At 39.6% G+C, this 25326-nt stretch overlaps 1 protein-coding gene and 2 long non-coding RNA genes across 6 annotated transcripts in view; 2 read left to right on the top strand and 1 right to left on the bottom strand.

Annotated features, from left to right (window-relative positions):
- Positions 1 to 25326, bottom strand: part of LOC124264491 — a 239662-nt gene that overhangs the window by 59929 nt on the left and 154407 nt on the right. For 2 of the 4 annotated variants that reach the window (XR_006895144.1, XR_006895145.1), the window contains exons 4-5: positions 21436 to 24309; positions 19643 to 21324 (exon numbers count right to left, since the gene is read on the bottom strand). The exons of the other annotated variants lie outside the window; for them this stretch is intronic. The gene's annotated coding sequence lies outside the window, so the exon portion shown is untranslated. Of the gene's footprint in view, positions 1 to 19642; positions 21325 to 21435; positions 24310 to 25326 lie in introns of those variants that run through there. 4 annotated transcript variants of the gene reach the window in all.
- Positions 19104 to 20477, top strand: LOC124264495. Its single transcript, XR_006895148.1, has 2 exons — positions 19104 to 19834; positions 20269 to 20477. It is a non-coding gene; the product is annotated as an uncharacterized LOC124264495 (long non-coding RNA).
- Positions 21247 to 25326, top strand: part of LOC124264499 — a 125623-nt gene continuing 121543 nt past the window's right edge. Inside the window, exon 1 of the long non-coding RNA XR_006895152.1 lies at positions 21247 to 21289. This is a non-coding gene — a long non-coding RNA (uncharacterized LOC124264499). The remainder of the gene's footprint in view (positions 21290 to 25326) is intronic.

Below are 25326 nucleotides of genomic sequence, written 5' to 3'. Positions count from 1 at the left end.
TACGCAGGTGTTATACATAAATCCTGTAGTAAGTACAGGTAGAAAATGGAGTTATGACAAATACGCGCTGGGGTGGTATGTTTAGAAGGGAGAGAGGCACAATGGACTTAATAGGTTGACAGTGTACCAAAGTTACAAATTATGTGGACAGGAGACTATCTTATTAATAGAATGACAAAGAAACTATAGATTGACACTTGCCAGAGTTTAGGTGTGTCACGGCTCCTGTTTGAGTGGTTTTCGGTCGAAGGAGGGTATACCCTTGCCCACGGAAACAAGAAGTGTTTTCACTGCAATGACCCAGTTGTAGACGACCTGAATTTGTTTATGAGGATAGTGAGTGAGTGGAAGGTTTGGTTTTACGCCGCACTCCGGCAATATTCCACTTCGCTGGCGGCGGTCTGTCAATAATTGGGTCCAGTGATCAACATCATGAGCATCAAACTACGGGGTGGGGTTACGATGACATGTGTCGAAAGCGAAGTCTTTCCACTTACCCGATCCCGTTGATGCGCCTCTTGTGACAAGCAACACCTGAAGATCGAATTTCAGACGAGGATATTCACGGGTCTTTCTATGAGGGGTGAAGTCAAGACTGGGTATTCTTTTATACTGGCGTTCTATGGCCCAAAACCTGATGTCGACAAACTTTGGTTTTTATATTCCGTATTACCGGTTATGTGGTTTATACTTGTACCAAAGACAGCTCTTGTAACAAATGTGTTGATAGTTGTGATTTTTACACAATTGCGCAAGTAAAAATCGATTTTTACCTACAGAAATGTTGATTTTGATGAGATTTCTTACAAGGATTGAAAGAGGGCATCGCTACAACGCTGGCCAGAAATCACCTTCCAGTTAAATTTGTACATTGCAGCAAAGGCACTGTCTGGCCATAAAAATCCAGATTACTTTCGAATCAGATTTCGTTTTGATGGAGTTTCAAGGTCATATCACTTCCATACGTCTTGACACGGAACATCGCCATTGAATGAATGTTATCTGGAGATGACCAATCTTCTGTTGCCAGGCGTCTGAATGTTAGTCTGAGCGTGATATCACGGCACGGCTCGTTACAACCAAACAGGCATATCAAATGAAGGCCGTTCCCGTACGAGCTGAACCTCGGTCACCATTGGCAGATCGGTACACCCGGGTGCTACAATTGCATCTGTCTAAGTAAACTTAGTCTCAGTACTATTCGTTACACTCCTCTACTGAGTCTAACAAAGTGATAGGGGAGTGTAATGTTTGATACTAAGTTCTGGAGTATAGACATTTACACTGTCGATCGTACTGCTACGGGTTTAGAGACACAGCAGCCAACAACCAGGGTGCCTGGACTTCGGAGAATATCTGGTCAAGCTGTACGGAATAGAGTTGAGGAGAGGTTGGACTGAGGCTAGGAGATCGACGTCCAGGCCGTACGTCACCATGGCCCTCAACGTCTCCTTTATCTAAATTAACCACTTGAAGTTTGGCATAGATCTTTCCTTCTTCTAAACTATGGCGCAAAATTTAATTTCATAAAAGTCTATTTCATTGCACGAGTTATACATGTTTGAAGAAATACAACATTTTCGCAACAGATTTCTGGAGTTATGGGTTTATATTTTGTAATAGGTATATATACAACTGGAATAAAAGTAACTGTGCATTATGTGAGGGTGAGGTGGGGGTGGGTTTTACGTCGTGTTAGCGAAGAATATTTCGCTCATATGACGACGTGCATGCGATGCGTATGTGTATGTGCGGCTACCATGCCGCAGTGGAAGCATGAATACCCCACTCAGACATTACATACTGACTCCGAGCCATTGATCCCTTTGCCCATTAATGCCGAGGCGCCAGGCAGGGACTGCATTATTTGATGTTATGCCATGTTTTAATGGACAAAGATAATAACATGATTTATAGCCGGATCCAGGAAGATATCCAATGCACTATTTAACTGTTGACAGAGTTACATCGAAATCTGGCATGGTTTGACGCTAGTAAATGCGTGACACGCCCTTGAAGAAGTATAGTATCAAAGTCAGTTCCCAAATTCAGTTTCGTTCCAGTTGGCGTTTGACAACGGCGACGCATTACGACACAAAGCGATTGAAAGCGGGGAATGTTCTTACATGTCTGAACCAACGCTAGTCCCCAGATTCTGCTAACGTGAATGGCTGATTTTTGGTTAGACGTAAACATCTCCATTTCATCCCAGCGTGCTCGATAAAGGGACAGGTCCGGAGAAACAGTTGACCATGGAAGTACCCGGAATGTTCTGCTGTCTGGGGAAATATGTCACAACACGAGCTACATGTGAACCGTGAAGTTACGTCTCTGTCCTTGAATGAACGGCTGCACATGAAGCCCAATGATCACAGGTCTGTCGGACTGCCAGTGACAAGTTGTGTCCGTCCATGAGATGTGATGCTCCCCATACCATAACAGCTCGCCAACAAAGCTGTCGACGTTGAGCAATGCATCGCGTCGCATACCGTTCACTCTGCCGCCTGTACACCCTTGCCCTACCATCTGAGGCTGTCTAGAAAAGTGCTCGACTCGTCAGTGAACAAAACACAAACCTAATCTTGTCTCCTTTACCCGTAGATGCTGTCATGCACCCGGCAAGACATTCTTGTCGGTGACATTGGAACAAAGTGGACGTATTGCAGGGCTGTCGAGCCGGATGGTGTGCTCCCTCCGTCGGCTCCGTACAATCCTGAAACTGATTTGACGTTAGCCAGGAATGGTCCGAGCAGTTACACTGGCAGTCTGGAATTGATTTCTTAGATGGGAGAACCAGATAATGGTTTGTCTTGCTGACATATGCGTCACGCGTGGACGGCGGTCGAGGCAAATTTCTCGTGTTCCCATTATGTTGAAAACGTCTCCATAGAGATGAGATCGTGTTTCGATGGACACCAAATGTCTGGCTTCTTCATTTTGGGCCATTCCGAGTATCCAGCATACCCACGGCGCAAAGACGCTGATTTTCTGTTAGCCGTGGCATGATGTACACGCAGTTTAGGTTGAAAATAACGGGTTTCCCCACAACATTCAGAGGCTAGAAGATTTTCAACCGTCAGCTAATTTCCAATGTCAGGTGTGTTAGAATACAGGTGTCAAAAGCATGCAAAAGGTGATTAAGTTCATTTGTACACTAAGTGCACGTGCCAATGCGCGATACGTGACATCAGATTTTTACTGTGCAAAGAGTGCCTTACTACAGGTTCATTTAGGGTTAAATTTATGACTTTTCAAATACCGTTTTTGTATGCAATTGTATATGGTATGCGTAGTAGTTATTTTTTCCGTTAGTATATGTGGCATTATATTGCTTATACAGGCTCATTAATCAAGTAATTTATGTAATGATGCCTTGGAACCTTGTCAGAGAGGAACAACCACAAACTTTTCAATCAGAGGCAGCCAGACTCTGGATGACAGGATGGCTCAAGGACAAGAACAGGTTTATTCAAAGGGTTCCTGTTCCATTTTGATGCTTTCTTCTCATTGTGTATATCTTATATTTATCCTCCTAGTTGGTAAGAGTACAAATTTCCAAGTTGAATGAGGTAATATCCACACAGCTGTGACATCGTTACGTCGCATACAGTCCGTTGGATTTCATTTGAGACCGATCATCAATACGAGGTATTTAAACGGGCGTGTGTTATGAAATTTCTCGCACACCTGTTCTGCACCAGCAAGTAGTCCCCTCTCGCGCAAATAGCTGGCGAAAGTGACAACCAAATAATGATCTTTGTTCAGCAACATTTTTATTCCAGATTATTCAAAATTATGAGACAAATCATTAGAGTTGGTCATGTCGATTTCATAATGACTGTGCAAAGTTGCAATTATTAGATTGTGTGTTAGTGAGCAGTTCATCGGTCTCAAATGAAATCAAACGAACTGTAATGTGATTCTTGATGTACTGCCCATTTTCTGGTATCCCCTCCGTGATATTGCTGAAATATTGCTTAAAGGCAGCGTAAAACCAAACTCACTCCACTCACTCTTGATGTACTGGGCTAGTAATGTTCATCAAATCCCCTGAAGTCAAAATGTCGTGCACTTCAGAAACCAGTCAGTCAAACAACTGAATGCATGTTTACATGTGGAGGAATTTTAATCATGTTGTTGTTGAGTTGAGAGTTGTTACCACAATGGATTACTTTTAACAGAAAATGTAGAGTTATTGCCGTATGGTAGAAGGGCATTACAAGCTCAGCTTTTAGTCCAACATGTGGAACGCTCATATCAAGAACGCAGTTAGATTCATTTCGGGAGAATAACGCATAAGCCGAGTTATGCTTGTCGTGCAACTGTGTGGCACTCATTACCTAAATCCTACATACATTTGCTTGCCATGTTGTTTTCATATTATTTTGCGTTTCCAAGGCAATACGTCAGGGGACAAGGGATCAAAAGAGGAGTGCAGCATTCACTGGCCGAAGAGTGGGTCATAAGCTGTTTTACACTGTTGTGAAATATCAAGCGCTGGGTGGTGCCATTTGCATTATATTTTTAAATTTGAATTTTTGGGGATTTTCAAAGGGAAACAGAGAACGTCCTTCAGCTGTAAAGTCAAGGATTACTGAACTGGTGATATTTTTGGAATTTAAACTTAAAGAGTTTTTCATTTTGCTGGGAGAATGTCACCTGTGAAGTGTTTGTGTCAGTGTGAACCTTTCAGCCGGAAGATCCAGTTAAAGGCCAGGAAGGAAGAGTGCGTAGGCTATATTTCAAAAGAGTATTACTAAAAAGAATTTTTGTTTTCTGAGGATTGCACAGAGTGAGGAAGCCGTTGTTCCCTTTGTGTATACATAACTCCACAAAACAGCAGATTTGATTAACTAATTTCAACGGATAAGAGTTAGTTACGTTCATATTATTCCAAAAGCTTCTCACACCGTTCTCCTGGTTAAGAAGCAGATTGTTTACAACTGATCGCTGTCTATGCAGGGATTATCTCGAGTACTTGGAATTGTTGCATAAAAACAAAACCCGTGATAGTCCGGGTTAAATGTGGTCTTCAGTAACCCTTCAGCATCGTAAAGAGGCGACTAACGGGATCGGGTGGTCAGGCTCGCTGACTTGAAGTTGACACATGTCATAGTATCTTAATACCGTAGATCGATGTTCATATTTGTCGATCACTGGATTAATCTAGTCAGACTCGATTATTTTGCAGGGCCGCCGCCATATAGATGGAACGTTGGTCACTGGTGGTCTCCAGGGTTTATCTTCACTGTCCATCACAAATCACCATAAATATAACCAAATTTCCAAATTTAAAGGAAATTCGAACAAAGCAAGTAGCGTTATGCAACCCCAAAGGGGCTTCTTCAGGTTGCCGTATCTGCCAATCGGTCAAATCACCCCTCTTGCGATCAAACACTATAATGTAAAATGGTCTGGCGGACCGTGTTCGAAAGATGCATTATGTCGGAAAGCGCGCGTAAAATCTCAAATCATAATCTCTTACTACTGCCAGAGGACAATTATGACTTGAGCTAACAATGTCTGTCTGTCGATATGACTCCGGACCATCTCTGCTAACCACAATTCTACTTGAGGTATGCACGTATATCTTAGGGTTGATAGGTGTTTGGTGGCCCTTTCATTGTGATGTAGGGTTGCAGGTAATATAGAGTTGTACTCGTGTCTGAAATCATTGTCTATTTAACGCAAATGCGACAGCTCTGATCAGAGTTACTTCCCTTTGACTGCGGTCGTTCATTATGGTTAACCGTACTTCAGCGACGATGATTCCTGTTGACATTTGATCTTGCTCAAGTAGCGTTGTCGCCTTGAAACTGAAATGTTTCTGCATACGCGTCAATGCGGCCCTAGCCTCTCCATAGACAAACTGTTTTGACGGCCCTTGTCTGTCATGTAATGGTTGTGGGGGAATTTAATAGGTACATTCCATGGACAGCTTCATTACGACAACATGATATCAGCATCAAAATAATAGGGAGACTGGGTCAGGTAAAATCAGTGATACACACAACGCAAGCCGGGGTGTGACAACACGCAGTCGACCGGATCTAACCGCTCGATGTCTTCAGTCTCTGGATACAACCAGCAGGGGCCTGTAGGGTAGCCCACTGCTCAAAGTGTTCGTTCGTCACACGTAAGGACTGGGTTTAATTCCCAACCTATGAGCCATGTGTGTGGTCTTCTTCGCCATTATATTTAGCTGGAATACTACTTACACCCACCAAGCCCCTCATACGCCCACCACCAGCCACCTATGCCTGCCCTAGGTACTGCTTGGCGATTATACAACATTAACAGTTTGTCATTCGTCACCACTCGCCCCTTTCAAGTAACCTCCAAAGAGACGCTATTCGGCTTGTCAGGAATGACACGGGAATTTGGTCACGAATGACAGGTTGTATGGTGAGGTTTTCGAGAGGTATATAGAAGTTGTGGCATTCACCTGATGACAAAAGGGGCAAGGAATAGCCCAGAAACGTTGTGTATACAATAATGAAGAAGTTGACATCCATAATATTTTGTCTTTTAAGTGTATGACGGTTTTGTAAGCACAAACGCGATAATCGAGCATATTAAACCCTCTTTTATATACATTTTTAGATAGGACGACAATGCCAAATGTGTTGACTTTGAATATGGTTGGGTTGCCCCGATGTCGCTCGTTGGCATTATAAATAAACATTGATATCCACGACAATGCGCCATTACGAAAATCAAAACTTCAGTTGTTCAGTTCGAACAAATATCTGAGCATTATTCGCTTTTGAAATATGTTGTTTGTAATAGAAAGTAAGATAACACATTTTGGATGCTTTTCGTACCCAGCTCCTAGGTTTTCGACTACAAAAAAAGTAAATATATTTTAAAGTTTGGTTTTGTGTAAAAATATATGTTTTTGAACTTACGATGAATCTCGGCAGTGTTTGAAATAGCTACTGGCCCGCTAGCCAAATGCTGATTGTTGAATCAGACCCAGTAATATAATGTTTAAAGCTGTCCCGACTGGCGAGCTTAAAGTCTCAGATGATTTGTTCTTTTATTTCATGCACACGGATATGATGGAATCAAGTAATAAGGTCTTAAGAGTCCATCCGCAAAGGTTTTTGTGATATTTTATTCTCTTGTCACACATAGGTCGCTATATATAACTGTTAGTAGCATCGCGCAAAAGAGGTTTAGAACTATTACAATACAAATGTATCTTTTTAACGTCTTCAATTACCCAAACATCACACCAATTCTGAACGATGTGCATTTTGATATTTGCAAGAGACCAGTGAAATTATGATGTGAGCTAGCTATCATCATTTTACTTCAAAAGCCCTCCTGGCCAGTGACTTTTCAAAATTAATTCATAAACTGAATCTCGGGGACAGATATTACAAAGATGTGTCACACAGATCTGTATTAGAAATACAGATGGATCCCCTTATTTTCGAATTCAGCGGGTCGTTCTGGGTAGGGACAGTTTCCATTCATCCTCCGTCCTTCTGTCCCTGACATCCTCCCTGGGGCCAGGTAGGCCCTGTAGAAGTGCCCTGTCCTATGGGAGTGTGACTGTTGTGCATGTGGCATGTCTGGACGTTCTCTGTCAGATTAGTACAGACTCCACATTGAAATAACTCCTGACATTTTGTGAGTATGTAATTCGGTACACATGACAGTACGCTTTAAGACAAATGTTTGTTATTTACATTATATAAACAAATATCAACCAATTTCTTTTTACAACATCCCTGACTATTTAGATACCACTTTCTCAGTGAAGAACAGATGCAAAATTACTTTGTTCCAGTTGGTTCCAGACAGAGAGACATATATTTTATTTAAGTCTCACCTCATGTAAAAGTGCAGATATATACACACATATACATAAAATGAGCCACCCTTTAAGGGTTATGAGAGACTATTACATAGAGAGTGACATATATGATAAAAGTAACAATATGAAATTAGCCATTATAAAAGATGTTTTCTTCTTTGGAAGTATATAAAAGCAGGTTTGGCTGTAAAATAGACATGTTCTTTAAATAGTAAAAACTTTTTTACATTATCACATAAATCTAGGAAGTTGGGAGAGCTGGGGAAACACATATGGCCATATAAAAAGCTTTCACGTAGATCATCGTACAGCGGACATTCAAACAGTACATGGCGTTCATCCTCCAATCTGATCACTACATTGAAAACACACCCTTTCATTTACATTCATATTTGAATATTCCATGTGGATTCAGAAACCACCCTGTTTCTGTGTACACTTGAAATCCTGCAGCGTGTGCCAAGTTATATTTATTAGAGGCACGCAAAATACATGATACAGACTAGCGGTTGTCCGACCCCTAGCGATGGCTGAGTGGGTTAGATCACCGACTTTGTGTGTTGGTGATGAGGTGCCTGACTCTGATTACCTCAGTAAAAATACCACTGACGCGGTACCATTGCTCATTTACTGGATATTTGTCACTTTGATGAAACCCACAAGCAAGGCTATGGCATATCAACAAACACAGAAACAGGGTCATGGCGAACCGAGTTCGAACCTACGACCATAGTTGATTGGTCCGCCATTGGACACATATTTCAACAGACAACTGGACCACCTGCGCCCTCTCCTTATCCCGCCTACTTGTATCCAAATTCATTGTAAATGATTTATTTCGTTTATCGACGACAACCAATACATCGGCAGCCCGCATATCCCCGTGAAGACCCGGGTCGAGTCTTGAGTAATCACGGCTCGCTGACGTGGTTCACGCATAGATGTGAGTCTGGCGTTACACAATGAACAAACAAACACATAGAAATGATTCATTTGTTATACACTTTGAGCTATCAGCATCAATGGTTAAACAATGATATCATATTTCTTTACACAAGGTTTCACAGCGTCCAGTCCACATGGAATGTTCCTCACTGGTTTCAAAGTTACAACCAGTTCATATCTTCAAGCTCCTGTGTCTCCTGTGTCTCGGAGAACCTACAACAGTCGGGACTCGTTAATCCGAACACTTCCGTTTTCATCAAAACGTTCGTGTAGTGAAACTACAGTAGAGTTACTTCCCTTTGACATACCGAGACAAGAACATATGACTGACTGACTGACTGAGTTTGGTATTACGCAAGCTTTTAGCAATATTCCAGCAACATCACGGCGGGGAACACCAGGGTGGGCTTCACATATTGTACCCTTGTGGGGATTCGAACCCGGGGCTTCGGCGTGACGAGCCAACGCTTTAACCACTAGGCTACCCCACCGCCCTAGAACATGAGAACGTATACATGTATCAAATGGCTTTATCACAGTTTGTATACATAACAACGAATATCAATATAACAAATCAATCAAACAATCAAGGCATATAATAATAATGTCTGGATACAATATACGTGTAACAATCAACAGACAGAAACTCACTCGGGTTGAAAGAAATTGCCAATGACAGTCTGCTTGGAGAGTGGCTTGAAGATGCACACATGCTGACCATTGTCTCTAGAGTTCTTGAGCATCTCCAACACACTCGACATAATTGATCATACAGTCCATATAAGCTCTCATTTGGCTGACAGTAGGGGAGAGGTGTAGGTTCTGGCTCATCGTCAGATTCGTCTGGGTCGCCGTTGCAGGCGCTTGTGACCATCGAAACAACATCATCTGATTCCAGCGATGGGCTGATTACATTATAAACATACAAATTACTACAACTAGAAAAGGGTTTTGGTCAACAGATAATTGCACAATGTTAAAATACACACATTGGACATTATAACAAAATGCTTCATATAAGTTTAAAATATTACATACGAGAAAAGAATGGAAAAGTTATCATCGTATAATTTTATCGTAACATCAAAACTGCTTTTTGTTTACGAAATATACTTGGATATTTTGCATCGGGACTTACAGAATAACTCTCTATGCTCAGAATACCTGCTCACAAAAATAGGCAGTTATGCTAATGTCAGTATTGACTGTGGATACTACGAGCTATCAGACTCTCTGAAATTGATTTTATCAATATTGAGTTCCAATACCTATACATATATCAAATTAAAGTAATACAGGTAAATATTTTACTGAATATGACTGACACAAACAATGAGAAGATAAATTTATAATAAAAGTGAAACAGTTGCTAAATGTAATGATAAAATTAGTAGTATTACCATAATCATCGCTAAATATATCAAATCCTCCTTCAAAGCAATCTAAAGCCCCATTTGCCTTAATCCCGTCAGTTTTGAACCAAGTCAATATGAACCCCTGGTAGTCAAACTCCTTTAGTTATAACCCCTGTCGATCCGAACCCCATCAGTCTGACTCCTTGGGAGGCCCTCCTCCTGAAGGGTCTGCGTATGTAGTAAAAGTGAAATAAATCTTACCTTTGCAGCAACTCATGTCCATTATATATCACAAAGTGGATTCGAGGAGAGAATAAAATTAATTTCAATAAAAGTAAAATACAAATATCTGATAAATTATTATTAATTAAACAGTCAAAAATATTCAGCTGTATAGTCTACACCTATATTAGATATACCATTGTCATGCGAATATTGTATAGTGAAATAAAATTACAAGACACAGTCGACTTGAATATTTGATAAATGTGCATAATTAACATTTAAGAATGATAAGAAAAGTAAAAGCATAAATAAACATTGAAGCAGAGATTCCCCAGCTGAGAATGGCAATAATAACATGAAGCTAGTAGTGTCTTCAATCTTGTGACATATATATATATATATATATATATATATATATATATACATATATGTATGACTGTTGTTTAAATATAATCTTTTATAAAATATAACAATTCTTGCAAAAACACTGGTCTCTAAGCCATAGAGCAACCTTATGATTCATGCTTATGCTCGCCACACACATGCCAGTTATGGATAGCATATTTCTATATGTGGTCTTAATCCATGGCCAGGAGGGTGATGATGATTGTTATGCAATCAGCCATAAAATTATGGACGTAGTCCTTTAGAGTCAATGTAGAACTACTGAAGAGGTGTAGCGTAGATAAGCTAGTGAAAAGGCGGATATAAAATTGATTCTGGGGTTAGAGGTCAGCGACAAAGGGAGACAAACGCTGCAGTAAGTGTACAACAGGTGAAAGGTGACATAAGTGGTCGTTATATGCACGCATCCACTTTCATCACTTCACACACACAAACACTCAGGATGTCTCCTGAATGGCAACACTTTCGACATATGAATATTATATTCAAAGTGTGAAAAAAACATCGTAAGGATCAACAAAAAGATTGCAGTTTGGTTATAAAGGGAATATACGACTTGCTGAAAAGCCATCATAACAGTTAATATATACGCACAATGGCCTTCATTCAGTTACATTTTGTTAGAAAGGGTGACAGACGTTGGAGTAAGTGCGTACGATAGACAGAAGCTGACACAACAGATAACTACATGCACGCATCCTCTTTCACCACTTCACACAAACACTTCACTCTTGATGTCCTCTGAATTTTACCAAAAACATCAGTAAATATCCAGTGACCGCAGTTTGAACATTGAACATGTGAAAAGACATTGTAACTATTCAATACACACGTTATGACAAAATGTTCTTGATTTAATTTCCCTTTATACTTCAATTACTCAAGATGCCGATGAAATTAAGGCAATCAAACCCTTCCTGTCAGAATCATATTAATACATTTCTATATTTTCTGAGCTCCTGCATTAAATCATGACACCTTGTGAATCTATGCATATTTGATATATCCATCTCCTTCATGTTCAAACTAAAATATGTCTACTGAGTTTTGTTTTGCCACACTGATCTAACGTGTCTTTTCCCAATTCAGTACAGAAAACTTAAATCTGCAGATTGTACGGTTCCACGCTAAAAACAACGTACGTTTAGCTCGTGCTTAAATTTCATTCTATTTTTTTTTCTCTCCAAAATCAAAGTACAACCTACCTGTAGCAGCACGTGTGGTTGATGGGTCAGCTGGGAAATGGTAGCCTCCATTACAAATGTCGAATTAAAACCCATACACAGCGAATCTGTTGGTGGAGCCGGACAAAGTGATCGTCGATGTAAACAAGTTTTCCCGCTTTATGTAATCACTGCCAGGGAGGTCCGCCCAGTCAATGTAGCAGGGTCATGCCACTCCTAAATACTTCAATATCAGTTACGTGTTGTTTAGTCGAGTATGTTTACACACCATGTATAATAAACCTGTGCATTGTTGATGATGAAATACCTAACAGGAGTTACAACAACAAATCCATGATTATTTTATGTTTGTGGGTTTTCTGCACAGGGTTGAAATGGCAGGTCTTGTGGTATTAAAATACAGTGTCTCGTTATACACGAGGTTTCGGCGATACACACGGTTGCCATCAAGAGTGAATGTAGATCCATTGTTCAACCTAATTTCAGTGTCGATCTGGTCACTAACAACTTGAAGCTGGTATGTAGAGACACTTTCAGACGGATAGTCATGTGTAGACAGAACAAACTCTGTACCATGATGTCGTACAGGTAATAGTTGTGCAACGGCTGTGACAGCATCTCTCCTTGCATTGCTCCACTGAACACAGCTACAGCACGTGTTGTGTTGACGACAGTTCAGTCAGGTCATAGGCGCTCTTCAGCGTGAAAGTCTGATACTCATCTAGACTCACGTGAATCGTGTCTCCGTCGTTGTATGTCATGTTGTCATAGGTGACGTTCCCGTCCAGCATCAGCGTTATGTCCACGTCCGTCTTCCGGTTGTGGTTAGCCAATCACTAACACCACGTGGTCCATGGAACCCAGACAGGTGGACACAACATACCTGGAACCTAGGGCCAAGATCGGGAGGGAGAAAAGAGGCTATCTCTAGTGTATCCGTAAATGCTGATGTCATTACCGAAGACGTGGACAGCGAAAGCCTTGGTTTCCACACCCTACCGTTACCCTTACATACAGATCTATATAAGTATATATTCCCTGCTGTGTGGCGCTACAGTCCTTGTGACGGTATATCCCAGCTGTGGATAATCAACCAGGAAGAATCCCCGGTTTCCCCTGCTGCTGCTGCAACTGCATAAAATATTTTTCAGCAGGTAGCTCACACCTGGAAGAATTAAACACGGTTTGTTAGTAGGTTTTTAGAATGGATAAAACAGCGCACGCTTGCTCCTTAACTTGGTGGTGCTAACCAGTCCTGTCGTTATATATTCGTTATCCATCCTTTGAGATATAAGAATGGACTTATATGTCCCTTCAGGATGTCACATACTTCTATTTTTTTGATGATATAATATCAGTGTTACTCTGACACCGCGACACATAATGCCTTGATATGATTTAAGTCTCGATATACAGTACAACCAGAAATTATTGAGAATTTAAAGATTGTATTTTTTTATATTGTTTTTCACTCATTACTCACATATTAAATGTGAATATTAGCAGAACATAACTCCAGATTCAAAGACAGGTGAACAGTTAGTATTTTGTCAAGTCACCATGGGTAGCAATGCAGGCTTCAATGCGGCGGGGCATACTACTAATCAAAGAAGTTAGAAAGTCGTGGTCAATGTTGTCCAATGTCGGACCACCTCTTCTTTCATAAGTCCCCAAACATTTTCTATTGGATTTAGGTCAGGGCTATAGCTTGGCCAATCTAATAATGTCATATTTTGGGTACGAAACCAGGCCTGTGAATGCTTTGAATGATGTTTTGGGTCGTTGTCTTGCTGGAAAATAAAAACACTCTATAGAACACGTGAGCAGATAGAAGTAAATGTCCCTCGAAAATATCTGTGTACCGCTCACTGTTCATATTCCCTTCAAATACACAGAGGGCGTTGCCCCTAACACAGATATGCCACCCCACACGTTAAATTTCGGACTGTACTTGGGCGCTGATACAAAGTTTTTTTCAGTTTGTTTTGTCCAGAATTTCAGTTTTAGGAAACAGCCACACAGAACTTTCATCTGAGAAAAATCACATTGTCCCAGTTAAAATTTCTATGCTGTAAGCACCAGTTCAACCTTCGCTCCTATTGTTTAGGTTTCATGATCGGTGATGGAATTCCTCGACTTTTCTGCCAACCTATTGCATGCAGCTCAGTTCTAATTGTCTCCTTACAGACAGCCACAGTTCCTCTATCAATCATATCCAGCCTTAGGTTTTTCTAAACTCCTTCGTCTGTTTTGGAAACAAGAATACCAAGCCGCCCCCTGTCACCGACAGTCAATTTTCTGGTCCTACCTGCGCCTCCCTGGTTGCTCAATGCCATATCCATTTGTTGCAATATTTTTCAAAACAAAGGGATGCCTGTTCTACTTTGAAATCACTTTAGCTGATCTAAATTTCGGACTGTACTTGGGCGCTGATACAAAGTTTTTTCATTTTGTTTTGTCCAGAATTTCAGTTTTTAGGAAACAGCCACACATAACTTTCATCTGAGAAAATCACATTGCCCCAGTTAAAATTTCTATACTGTAAGCACCAGTTCAACCTTCGCTCCTTTTGTTCAGGTTTCATGATCGGTGATGGAATTCCTCGACTTTTCTGCCAACCTATTGCATGCAGCTCAGTTCTAATTGTCTCCTTACAGACAGCCACAGTTCCTCTATCAATCATATCCAGCCTTAGGTTTCTAAACTCCTTCGTCTGTTTTGGAAACAAGAATACCAAGCCGTCCCCTGTCACCGACAGTCAATTTTCTGGTCATACCTGCGCCTCCCTGGTGCTCAATGCCATATCCATTTGCAATATTTTTCAAAACAAAGGGATGCCTGTTCTACTTGAAATCACTTTAACTGATCTGATGTCATTGTTATAATACTCTAAAATCAACTTCCTCTTCTCTAAATCATCCATACTGAGGATCACTGAAAATGTCGTCTGCTAGCAAGTAAACAAAGGGGGATAACTCTTCACAAACTAATGAAAAATTATTAACGGAGTTGTCTCTCTTGAATGAAACCAAGCACTTGATAGCTGGTCAAGGTTGTTTATACTAGAAATCCAATTAAACATATTCCTAAAATTCTCAATAATTTCTGGTCATACTATACATATTCCCATAATCCCTGTATCATACTATATATACTCGGTTCTTCCATCATCAATCGTCGGTGAATTTAAACCAACGAATCAAGTGATGGTGAAAGGGCAACAACGTGTACAACTACAGTTTCGTTCATTTTTCACTTCCCAGCGTTGTGTCAACGGTCTCATATAATTCCATCTCCGGACTACAGCGTAGACACAATATACTACAACACCGCATATCGGTGCTGGGCAGTGTCGTAGCTACCAATTAAAAGAAAGCTGGGCTTACACATGATTTTGGACAAAATCACCATGAAAGTTAGGAAAGCCCTCAATACTATCTAATACAATACGATCTAAATATACTACAAACCTATCGGGCTTACACGAAAAACTAGCATGCTACGCGCCTGCTGAATGTTCATAGCAATGGTATACGTGTAATACAGCTGGGAACACCATCAGGGGAATCTAATACGGGTAAAAGCGTGGGTTTGGTGAAGGAAAAGCATACAGGAAAACCGTTTAAAACACCACTTTTGCCCTTCATAGAGAACCGTAGTTAAAGGGTACAGAAAAAGTTCAAGAAAACCCTAATTGTTTTAAAGAGTACGGATTCGACAAAATATGACATACCGTTAACTATTCCAAGGGCCACCAGGAGTAGCGCCACCTCTATGAACACTGGCATTGCTGGTTACACCTGCTGTTCTTCTTAACATGATACAAACACAGTTTTATATTTAATATTTCTGACATACTGGTGATAATGAGGTATGACTTTCCCTCTTATAGTTGCTATATTTAGAAACGAGGAAACATATTATCATTACTTATCCGTGGCCTCAAGATCAACACGTGACCTTTAACGTGTTATGATCGCTTAGTGCAGACTTATGGCAAAAGATGTAGTAAATGAATTTAAATAATCGGTTTTCCTAACGATACACAAGAGCAAACGTTTTGAAAGACATATTGTTATTATGGGTCTTAAAAAAGCTTTAAAATATCTATAAATACATACCAGACATTTGTGAGATACAAAGGCCTTGTGTGTTACCGTACCATATATACTATATATCAGATTAATAAATACACACCAGACATTTCTGAGCTACAAAGGCCTTGTGTGTTACCGTACCATATATACTTTATATCAGATCAATAAATAGACACCAGACATTTGTGAGATACAAAGACCTTGTGTGTTACCGTACCATATATACTATATATCAGATCAATAAATACACACCAGACATTTGTGAGATACAAAGGCCTCGTGTGTTACCGTACCATATATACTTTATATCAGATCAATAAATACACACCAGACATTTGTGAGATACAAAGGCCTTGTGTGTTACCGTACCATATATACTATATATCAGATCAATAAATACACACCAGACATTTGTGAGATACAAAGGCCTTGTGTGTTACCGTACCATATATACTTTATATCAGATCAATAAATAGACACCAGACATTTGTGAGATACAAAGACCTTGTATACTTTATATCAGATCAATAAATACACACCAGACATTTGTGAGATACAAAGCCTTTGTGTTACCGTACCATATATCTATATATCAGATCAATAAATACACACCAGACATTTGTGAGATACAAAGGCCTCGTGTCTTACCGTACCATATATACTTTCTATCAGATCAATAAATACACACCAGACATTTGTGAGATACAAAGGCCTCGTGTGTTACCGTACCATATATACTATATATCAGATCAATAAATACACACCAGACATTTGTGAGATACAAAGGCCTTGTGTGTTACCGTACCATATATACTTTATATCAGATCAATAAATACACACCAGACATTTGTGAGATACAAAGGCCTCGTGTGTTACCGTACCATATATACTATATATCAGATTAATAAATACACACCAGACATTTGTGAGATACAAAGTCCTCGTGTGTTACCGTACCATATATACTTTATATCAGATCAATAAATACACACCAGACATTTGTGAGATACAAATGCCTTTGTGTGTTACCATTTGTACCATATATACTTTGTATTAGATCAATAAATACACACCAGACATTTGTGAGATACAAAGGCCTTGTGTGTTACCGTACCATATATACTTTGTATTAGATCAATAAATACACACCAGACATTTGTGAGATACAAAGGCCTTGTGTGTTACCGCACCATATATACTTGTATCAGATCAATAAATACACACCAGACATTTGTGAGATACAAAGGCCTCTTGTGTTACCGTACCATACATACTTTATATCAGATCAATAAATACACATATATACTAGACATTTGTGAGATACAAAGGCCTCGTGTGTTACCGTACCATATATACTTTATATCAGATCAATAAATACACATTTGCCAGACAAAGGCTTTGTGAGATACAAAGGTGAGATACAAATGCCTTGTGTGTTACCGTACCATATATACTTTATATCAGATCAAAGGCTTCGTGTGTTAAATACAGATCACCCAGACATTTGTGAGATACAAAGGCCTACCATATGTGTTACCGACACCATGTATACTTTATATCAGATCAATATATACACACACCAGACATTTGTGAGATACAAAGGCCTTGTGTGTTACCGTACCATATATACTATATATCAGATCAATAAATACACACCAGACATTTGTGAGATACAAAGGCCTCGTGTGTTACCGTACCATATATACTTTATATCAGATCAATAAATACACACCAGACATTTGTGAGATACAAAGGCCTCGTGTGTTACCGTACCATATATACTTTATATCAGATCAATAAATACACACCCAGACATTTGTGAGATACAAATGCCTTGTGTGTTAACGTACCATATATACTATATATCAGATCAATAAATACACAGTACCAGACATTTGTGAGATACAAAGGCCTCGTGTGTTACCGTACCAAATATACTTTATATCAGATCAATTATTACACACCAGACATTTGTGAGATACAAATGCCTTTTGTGTTACCGTACCACATAAACTATCAGAACCAACTGAACTATGAAGGCCTTTGATCCCTTGGTATAATTGTACCTTTTGAAAGATTCTGCTTTGGTGGATTTCAAATGCTGGTTATACTCTGGCTTTGACGTTTAAGATATATTTGATATTTACAGAACGGAAACACACTCAGCTGATACTGTTATCATCTTTAAGCAGTCGTGTTTAAGGTTTAATGCCGCTCGATGAAATACGTGTAGAAACTGTGTATGAATATGATGTCAAAGTAAACTGTCCCATTTATTCTTTTCAGCTAAACAACTTTTTGTAGCAACAGAATCAGCCACATTCAGTCAAACACCATGAAATGTTTTGGTAACGTTAGTCTGTATCTGATAAAGCTAGCACACACTGCAGTGATATATGACTGTTAAATGTAGTTCCTGCTAGGTGACCTCATTTGCATATTTATTGTAGGGTGATACCAAGTTTACCAGGTACCTTTTTCCTCATCGATAACACCTGAAAACACTATCTATTGAGGTAAATCTAGTTATGTTTGTTACAATTGCTTTCTCTGGTGGCTATATTTGTAAATTGAAAAGAGAATATGTGTTCATGTGAGAGAAAAACAGATTTTGTTCTCGGAAATATGCTCATGTTATCAATTTTGATCTCTGGTATTGACATGTGGAGCTCTTTTTCTAAAATGAGTGAGTGAGGTTTTACGCCGAGTTTTGCACTATTCTAGCAATATCACGGCGGTGGACAGGAGAAATGGGTTTCACACATTGTAACCATGTGGGGAATCGAACCCGGGTCTTCGGCGTGACGAGCGAACGCTTTAACCACTGAGCTACCCCACCGGCCCTTGTCTAGAATGATAATGATATGATTTTGTAACACTGCGCCATGAAGATAAATCTGTTACTATGAAGGCATGATTACACACGGTCATTTAGGGAGTTGTCATTACACTTTCAGTGACACGGTTGAATGCATACCAACGAATTATATTTGCTTCGTTGAACGCTGGTGTCAGCTGGCTGGTATCGTTGCTCTGGTCACTCGACTGCCGAGTCTAACCGCCGCCATGATTTAACCACATTTGGCTGGTGAGTGTTTGGTTTCACGCCGTCGTCAACAGTATTTCAGTTATTTAACGGCTTGTCAGCTTGATGTAGGAAAAAACCCGAAGTGATGCAGGTGCTAGATGTTTACCACTTTGGTGAGACACACGTGCATGGGTGTGGCATATTGAGCCAACTCAGAAACATAATCAGGGCAAACCGGGATTCGAACCCACCACCATAAGATTCTTGTAGGCCTTTGACATATACTTGTACGGCGATTTCTAGCGCCACAGACCACTGGGCCACCCATGCGTACCTACCATGATTATATGTCATTTACAAATTCTTTGTAACTGAAGCTGATTTATTCTCTTTGACGAGAGACACTTATATCTGGGTACTAACAATCATACCCGGTTGTGCGTGGGTCTTTAGCAGTCTAGGTTCGCTAACTTGGTTGATGCAGTCTTCGTCTGCCATGTGTTTAGATCGATGCAAAGGGTGTCTGTCAGAGGATTGCCTGATGCTGACTTATGTGCTTCGTAAAATAACCAAGAAACTCACACAGAAATGTTTTAATCTTATACTCTTAAAGTAAACAATCAATGGATAAACAATCACGTTCTCATAAGTCCACGTGGAATGTGTATCACAGGTTTCGAAGTTTTGACTTTTCAAGCGCGACTTGTCATGGAGACCTACAACATAAACAAAATGTACGATATAAACATGTGGCAATTAACTACAAATTAGTGTTGGGAATTGGTTAAAGTCTCATAATGGATGATTGGTTCATTGCAACCAATCAAACATTGAAAATAATTGGTTAGCGCCATTTGTCAAATATTCCTGGTTATGTTTATTAATGCATCAAAACAATAAATAAGAAACAGGTAGTTCTTGCGGGGTGTTTTCAAATTGCACATCTTTAAAGGATGACTAGTATGTTAGGAACATTTTCCTGGAGTCTTTAAGATAAATTCAATCATAACAAGGAACGAGCTTGTAGTGCTTCTGAAATGTAACAGATAAGACCAACCTTGTGAAAAATATTGTTAATGCAAACAAGAGTTTCAAAATTGTTTGTGCTCGATTATGAGAACACATGATGGATTGCTTGGTCGTTCAGTCACAGCGACCAATCTTCAATTATTTAAATTAATCGGACCACCACTACTACAAATAGAGGTCAACAGATAGTCAGGCAATCTTTAAAGAAAGACATTCAACATAAGGGAAAGGTTAAATATGATTTAAAATAATTACATATAAGAATGGAATCGTCCACGTGTCTGACTCATCAAAACTTTCTCTTTAAGGTAATATCAAAGCTATTTTTGGTTACCAAATATACTTAGGCATGTCACATTTGGACTTATCACACTATGCTCAGAATATATGCACAAGTTAAAAATACAAAATGGCCGTTATGCTAATATGAATAGGAATGATAAATATTGCAGTTTTAGTGAACTATATGAGATAAGTAATGGTTTCGAGGATGAGTATCAGTTCCTTTTGCTGCATGTTGTTATTGTCCAGCAGTTATATAAGGTGAATAACGAAATTATAACAGCTCTAAATTTTCTATTTAAAACCTCATGCTACGCGTTCGGTTTTAAATCAAATTCAGAGCTACGAACGCGTAGCATGAGGTTTTAAATAGAAAATATAGAGCTGTTATAATTTCGTCATATACCTCTGATTTTCCAATACAGTATGTTTATTTCCATTCTACCATAACCGCGTTATTAAGATTTTTAAAAAATCGACACTGTGTTGGAAAACCAGAGGTATTTAACGTGATTATATACCCCAGAGTTATTTGAATTAACCAATCACAATCCCGTATGAAGTGAAGTCATGGTAGAATTAAATATATTACTGAAAAATAATGGCTCAATCTTAATGAAGTCAAAATACAACAGTTGTTTAAGAAAAAATAATAGAAAATATGGACGCCTGTGTATCCGGATCACGTCAATCTGAACCCCTGTCAATCCAGACACCGTCAATCTGAACCGCTCATGTCAATCCGGACACCGTCAGACGGAACCCTTGTCAATCCGGACACCGTCAGTCGGAACCTTGTCAATCCGGGTCACATCAGTCTGAAACCCCTTAATGCATGCCAATTCCTTGATACAGTATTGAATACACGAATCAGGCTTCAGTTAGTGTAGAAGGTCCAGATGAGATCTGCTTCTGTATTACCATATTACCTTTTTAGCAACACCTGGGCCTAGATCTTCGAAGCTCTCTTAGCGCTAAGATAGTCGTAAGTGCCATACATTAACATTAACTTACGACTATCTTAGTAGCTAAGACATCTTCGAAAATCTAGGCCCAGAACATTACATGTGGCAAGTAGATTGTGGAGAGAAGAAAATACAGTTCAATTCATGTACAACAATCTGATACATTATTATTACTGATCAAAGTGTTAAAAATGTTCAGCTTAAAAAACTTCATAATTATACTATCCATATACTGACATTGCAAGGTAAGGTAACACAAAGCTTTGAAACATGATATGCAATTCAAATATTTGTTAGATAACATGTTCAACATTACTGAATGATAATATAAGTGAGAGTATAAATAATGATTGAAGCAGAGAGATCCACAGCTATGGTAGTAACATAAAGCTAGAAGTGTCTAAAATCCTGAGGCATGACAGGATGACTATTACATAAATGGATGCAATGTTCTCGGTTGTATAACACCTAATATTTCTTACAAACATATTAGTTACTATGGCAACCTTGTGGTTAAGCTTCCGCTGGCCACACTGAATACGTTTACTGATAGGGTAATTCTATATGTGGTGTTAAACATTTCTATCTCCAGTATGCAGGCCGCACTTGCTTGTTATACATTGGTTTTAAAATCCTGTAAAGTGCTGAAAATGAACAAAATCGTGAAATATTGAAGGTGTATTGCGTACACAATCCCGTGAAGTATTGACTACATATAGTGTAGATAAGTACGACAGCCTAATGCTGCCAATTTTGTAGCATACGCTATTTTTTTAGCGAAAGTTTTCGTTGTTCCGAATATTTTCTCGTTGCTTCAAGTTTCTGCAAAAAACCCTTGAAATTTCGAGTATTGACTTGTTTTTCTCGTTGCTTAGATTATTTTCTCAACTATTTTTTCATTGCTTCTAGTATTTTCTCGTTGCAATGAGAAAAAAACTCGAAACAACGAGAAAATACTAGATGCAAGGAGAAAATACTTGATGTAACGCGAAAATAATTGAAAAGCGAGAAAATACTCCCATGCACCAAATAATCAAAGCAACGAGATGTCGCTGAAAATATTTTATGCTAGAAATGTAGCAGCATTAGGCTTTCGTAGATAAGCCGGTGTAGCACTGACGAAAGCTTATTTCCTTGGTTAGAGGTAAGCGACAAAGGGTGACAGACGTTGGAGTAAGTGTGTAAAGCAGAAAGTGACAGAATTGAAAATAATGCACGCATCCTCTTTCATTACTCCACACACAAACATTTCACTCATGGTGACCTGAATGTTATTAAAATATGAATATTTAATCTCCAAAAATAAATCGTAAGTATCCAGGAAACACACAGTGACGGTAATTTGGTTATTAAAAGAATATTCAAAATGTGAACAAATATTGTAAATATTCAAGATACACATAATGACCACAGTTTAAGCATGAATTATTCTAATTGTCCACCGAACTTAAGTTAATAACATTATTGAAAAATGCTGAAGTGAAGCCGTTCGTGTCTCAGATCCCGTTATACATTTACTTATTTCTTCGCTCATGCAGTTTGAATGACACATGAAATCATACTCAAAATATATTTCTTGTATGTTTCTCGTAGAGACTCTTGTTCATCTATGTGTATTACATATGTTCGCCACACGCCCCCTTCTATCTATCAAACAAATATATGGGTCATATTTCTGACACACAGCAACAGTTAAGGTGTCGTTGCCTAACTACATTGTAATTCCAATAAAGCGATAAATCTACAGATTCCATAATCTTACACTGAAAACAACGTATGTACATCTCCTGTTTAAATTTTATCTTTTTCCAAAATCAGAATATCGTACAACTTACGTCTAGCGGCAGGTGTGGTTGATGGGTCAGCTGGGAAATAGTAGCCTCCTGTGGTAATATCGTAGTAAAACCCATACAGAGCGAATCTGTTGGTAGCGCGGACAAAGTAACTGTCATAAGAACAAGTTGTTCCTTGTTTGTAATCACTGCCAGGGATGGCCATCCAGTCCAGTGTAACAGGGGTCATGCCACTCCTAAATACTTCAATATCTGTTACGTGTTGTTTAGTCAGTATGTTTATACATTCTGCATCAGAAACCTGTGCATTGTTAATAAAATACTCAACTGGAGTTACAACAACATACCCATGGTAGCATATTGATGCGGCAAATCTACACAAGGTTGCAAGGGCAGGTCTTGTGGTATTAAAATACAGTGTCTCGTTATACGTGAGGTTTTGACGATACACACGGCTGTCACCAAGAGAGAATATAGATCCATTGTTCAACATAATTTCAGCGTCGAACTGTTCACTAACAATTTGCAGCTGGTATGCAGGGCCCCTTTCAGAGGATAAATCCTGTGTAGACAGGACAAACTCTGTGCCATGATGCCGTACAGGTAATAGTTGTGCAACGGCTGTGACATCACTTCCTTGCCTTGATCCACTGAACACAGCTACAGCACGTGTTGTGTTGATAACAGTTCCAGTCAGGTCATAGGCGCTCTTCAACGTGAAGGTCTGATACTCATCTAGACTCACGTGGATCGTGTGTCCGTCGTTGTATGTCATGTTGTCATAGGTGACGTTCCCCTCCAGCATCAGCGTTATGTCCACGTCCGTCTTCTGGTTGTAGTTAGCAATCACTAACACCACGTGGTCCGTGTAACCCAGGCAGGTGGACACTACATACCTGGAACCGAGGGCCGAGATCGGGAGGGGAGAAAATATGCTGCCTCCACTGTATCCGGAAATACTGATGTCCTTACCGAAGACGTGGATTACGAAAGCCTTGGTTTCCACACCGACCGTCACCATTACAGACGTATCTATATAAGTATCACCCCTGCTGTATGGCGCTACAGTCGTTTTGACGTTATATCCCAGCTGTGGAATATCAACCAGGTAGAATCCCCCGCTTTCCCCTCCTGCTGATACAACTGTATGAATATTTGTCAGCAGGTAGCTCACACCTGGAAGAAATAGACACGATTTGTTAGTGAGTTTTGAGAAAGGATAACAAACAGCACAGGCTGGCTCCTTACCATTGACAGTTTCAACGAATCACACATGTTTAGCTGAGGCTGACTGATGATTGTAGCTTTTTAAATGGAGTAGAGTTTTTAGCTTCCGAGTTAAATCTTGATAGGTACTTTGCCACCGTTGGTAGATGTTGAGATTTAATAGGCATTTTTATTTCGTTTTAAGATAATGACATGTTTAAACTAACTTCTGTGAATTTTAGGGCCACTTTGGTCGAACCATGTGTGTACTAACTCCGAACTGACCAGTCTCTGTTTTTCCCCGCAATGTCTTGATCAAAGCAGGGACACAGCAAGTACAATCCTTTAACGTCTTTTGATATGACAAGGGCAGCGAATCAAAGCACCTACCTCTCACTCTCCCGGCTGATGGTTTACAACCCCCACCCCTTACCCCTCCAAGAAGACTGTAGATAGACGCCAGTATGAATTAACTTTGACTTTTTCAAGTATAACGCATATTGTTGTTCCTTTTGTAGTATAGACTTGTCCTCAGTCATTAAGCTGACAGGCCGTGATATAACTGACGTACTGTAGTATAGACTTGTCCTCAGTCATTAAGCTGACACGCCGTGATATAACTGACGTACTGTAGTATAGACTTGTCCTCCGTCATTAAGCTGACAGGCCGTGATGTAACTGACTTACTGTAGTATAGACTTGTCCTCCGTCATTAAGCTGACAGACCGTGATATACCTGACGTACTGTAGTATAGACTTGTCCTCCGTCATTAAGCTGACAGGCCGTGATATAACTGACGTACTGTAGTATAGATTTGTCCTCCGCCATTAAGCTGACAGGCCGTGATATAACTGACGTACTGTAGCATAGACTTGTCCTCCGTCATTAAGCTGACAGGCCGTGATGTAACTGACGTACTGTAGTATAGACTTGTCCTCAGTCATTAAGCTGACAGGCCATGATATAACTGACGTACTGTAGTATAG

The sequence above is a fragment of the Haliotis rubra genome, unplaced genomic scaffold, assembly GCF_003918875.1.
Source record: "Haliotis rubra isolate DU_JTF1 unplaced genomic scaffold, ASM391887v1 Scf928, whole genome shotgun sequence".
NCBI classification, from domain to species: Eukaryota; Metazoa; Mollusca; class Gastropoda; order Lepetellida; family Haliotidae; genus Haliotis; species Haliotis rubra.
The sequence above is the reverse complement of the archived record's forward strand: the minus strand, read 5'-3'. Positions and strand labels throughout refer to the sequence as shown.